The 3,864-nt window shown below is 29.2% G+C and overlaps 1 long non-coding RNA gene across 1 annotated transcript; it reads left to right on the top strand.

Annotated features, from left to right (window-relative positions):
• The first annotated feature begins 925 nt into the window (after nt 1-925).
• LOC134264922 (uncharacterized) lies at nt 926-2,328 on the top strand. The gene is made up of 3 exons (XR_009991645.1): nt 926-1,113; nt 1,610-1,716; nt 1,887-2,328. It is a non-coding gene; the product is annotated as an uncharacterized LOC134264922 (long non-coding RNA).
• Nucleotides 2,329-3,864: the final 1,536 nt, after the last annotated feature.

Here is a 3,864-nt window from a genome sequence, read left to right as displayed (position 1 = left end):
TCAGTGTTCATATGAAATTTCACAAGAATTGCTTGCCTACCTTTTGAGATAATAGAACAATCATGATTTCAAATTTAACATAGAAACCTGCATAGGCAATTTTAAGGTACCCAGGTAGCACAAAACGTTTTCATAACATTATATTCCGGTTGTAAGGATGTTATTCCAAAACGTTTTTGACAAAACGTTTGAAAAATGTTTTTATAACGTTTTATCTAGGTTATAATGACGTTTTTAGAAAACGTTTCTCAAAAACATTTTAAAAATGTTTTTCATAACGTTTAATACTGGTTGGAAGGAAGTTTTTAGAAAACATTTTTGCATAACATTTTTATAATTATAATAAGAATTTTTTTTTTATTGCTTAAAAAGCATTATAAAAAATGTTTTCATATTCCATTGTTTGAGAAAAACTACTCTAAAAACTCATAATATGATATTAAGAATATACACAGTGTGCTGTGTACGTTGACTCAAATTTTAAGAATATTTATTTTTAAATTGAATGAAATTTATTATAAATTCCGATTACAAATGATACCAGAAAACATGAATATAACATTGTCTTAAAATGTTTGGAAAACGTTGTTAAAACGTTATAGAAACAACAAATATCTCTATATATTTCAATTCTTAAAAAATATACATTTAGTACATGTATTTACTTTTTTGTTTGTTTGTTATTAATACTAGGTGATATCTTTTAAAGCATTTAATTTAATCCTTTTAAAGGAAAAAAATTAAACAAAAATGTTTTTAATTCAGTTCTTTTTTGATTGTTTTATATGCCACATAGATTTCCTAAAAAAAATAATGATTGTGAAAAATGTATAAAAAGCCATTTTAAAGTATTTTTTCTAAGATGTGATGTAGTTCAACGAAGTAATGCAGTGCATTTATTCACTTGTGTTGTTTCCTCCTGGATAACGCGTTCATCAAAAGTTAATTGATTGACACAGCGGGATGCCGTGGTCAGCGCTGATGAAACCGCTCCTTGCTGCAAACTATTTCCACGTGATCTATATAGGTCAACTTATCAAGATTTTGAAAAACCGGGCAGCATTTTTGAGAGACAAAGAGCAGGATTTAGGGAATATTTTACATCACCGTATGGTATGTTGAATTTAAAGTTGTATTCATCGTGTATACATGTATTAAGAAATAGTATTATAGCTGCATGTGTTTGTATAAGCCTGAATCATTCCTTGTAAACAATGGTAAATGATTGTATATATCTTGGATATTTGAGGGCGGTTAATTAGTTGTTTTTGAAGTAAACTGATCATTGAAGTTTATCATGATTGTGCATTTATTTTACATATGTATTATGTCTTGTGTCTAGTGTGAATTTTCTTTATTAATGTGTACTTTAGCATAATCACCCCAGGCTTAGAGATAGATTTTCAAATTGAAAGCTTCAAAACATGATTTAAATAGATCGAGTAGGTTGAGTTTGCGTGTTTGTGTGGAAGGGGGGGGGGGGGGGGGGCTTAACGAGTTGGTTTAATACTTCTTTGGAAATGTAAAATGATTTGTATTTATATACAGTGTCATGTATATATTTTTCAATTTACAATTCTCAAAATGAATATCATTTTTCATTTTACAGCGGCTGTTTGCAAAGACTAAATATTACATGTTATGAGAGGAATTGGAAAAATATGAGGTTTGCTACACACCATCTTTGAGGGATTTACCGGGGTATTAATTTTAAAGGTATGTGTGAAATTTCCTGACACGAATGCATAACGGAGATAGATTTATCATGTTTATTTAGTATATATTTTATAGAACTGTTGCCAAAAACATACACACTTTTCTTGTATTTATGACTATGTATAGTTTTTAAATCTTCTAAAATTATTCTCTATATCTTTGTTTTTCAGAAGAAAACAAAGAAGTCCAAGTGCCAAACAGATGATTTCCAAAGGAAGAAGGATATTGTGATTTTTTTTTCTTATTTCAATTGTGACAAATCTTCCCTGTTAAGAAGACTGTTATTGACTGTGTGGATGTAAAAAAGAGTTCATGGATTATATTTGTGAAAGAGTTTAAACCAATTAAAACCATAGGAAGTACAATACTTTTTTTGTTGTAAATTTTTTAAAATCCTTTAAAACATGTAAGAAATGTTCTGAAAACGATTTTAAAAATGTTTTGAAAACGTTTTCAAAAATGTTTTCCAAACATTGCAGGACAATGTTTTTGAAAAACGTTATGATAACGTTTAAAAAACCATACAAAATAACGTTGTAATAACGTTTTAGAAAATGTTTTTATAACATTTTGAAAACGTTTTGATAACGTTTTAATAACGTTGTTGTGCTACCTGGGTACTTATAAAACCGGAAGTACACCTCATATGCATACCAAAATTGAAACATAGAGAGCATATTAGACTCCAAACAGTTTGCCAAAGGGAGATAACTCTTGCAAAATTATTTTTGAAAATACATTAAAATACAAAATTTCAGGTCTCTAAAAGTCCCTTAAGGGGTCAAAATGTGACCCCACGGACCATAATTTTTCAATTGCCCTTTTAATTCTTAACTCAAAATAGAAATCAGTTTGAAGATCTATGGACAAATAAAAAAGCAATATACAAAAAACTAATTTATGTACTGACCCCTAAAATCCCTTTTATTTTAGGAAATTTTATTTTTATGATCTAAATATCGAAAGTCAATGCTAAAGACATTATTTATGTGAAATATCATGAGACTTGCTTGCTTCCCATTGAAAATAATGGACATTAAATGATTTCAAATTTAACATAGAAATCTCCATATGCAATTTTAAGGTACTTATAAAACCGGAAGTACTCTACATATCCATACCAAAATTGAAACACAGAGAGCATATTAGACTCCAAACAGTTTGTCAAAGGGAGATAACTCTTGCAAAATTATTTTTGAAAAAGGATTAAAATACAAAATTCCAGGTCTCTAAAAGTCCTTTAAGGGGTTTAAAAGTGACCCCACGGCCCATAATTTTCAAATTGCTCTTTTTATGCTTAACTCAAAACCGAAATCAATTTGAAGATCTATGGACAAATAAAAAAATAATAACAAAAAACTAATTTCTGTACTGACCCCTAAAATCCCTTTTATTTTAAGAAATTTTATTTTCATGACCTAAGCACCAAAGGGCAATGCTATAGTAGTTTTTCATGTGAAATTTTATGAGACGTGCTTGCTTCCCTTTGAAAAAAATGGACATCATATGATTTCAAATTTAACATAGAAATCTCCATAGGCAATTTTAAGGTACTTATAAAACCGGAAGTACTCTACATATCCATACCAAAATTGATACATAGAGAGCATATTAGACTCCAAACAGTTTTGCAAAGGGCGATAACTCTTGCAAAATTATTTTTGAAAATACTTAAACATTCAAAATTTCAGGTCTCTAAAAGTCCTTTAAGGGGTCAAAAAGTGACCCCACGGACCATATTTTTGAAACTGTCCTCTTTATGCTAAGGTCAAATCTGAAAACTGTTTGAAAATTTATTGAGAAATAAAAAAGTTACAGGCAAAGGTCTGTTTTTAATGTTTGCCCTTTAAAACCCCTAATTTTCCTGATTTTCATTTTCCGAGTATTTTCAGGTAGGAACATTATCAAGGTCATTCTAAACTTAAAATTTCACAAGAAAATTGTCATTACTTTAGGAGAAAAAATGTCATGCGTGATTTCAAATTAACATAGAACTCCCATAGACAATTTTCAAAGACTATAAAACCGGAAGTTCTGCTCTGATTGTTGTGAAACTTACAGGATATGCTCTACTAAATAGGTCAAACATATTTCTATGCTCAGAATAATTTTTGTAACGTAGTTGTTACTTTAAAAAATTTCATCCCC

This window comes from Saccostrea cucullata, unplaced genomic scaffold (genome assembly GCF_032062105.1).
Source record: "Saccostrea cucullata isolate Sc308-1 unplaced genomic scaffold, CSIRO_AGI_Scuc_v1 ctg10905, whole genome shotgun sequence".
In the NCBI taxonomy this organism is placed as follows: domain Eukaryota; kingdom Metazoa; phylum Mollusca; class Bivalvia; order Ostreida; family Ostreidae; genus Saccostrea; species Saccostrea cuccullata.
Note: the sequence above shows the minus strand (reverse complement) of the source record. Positions and strands in the feature narration are given on the sequence as shown.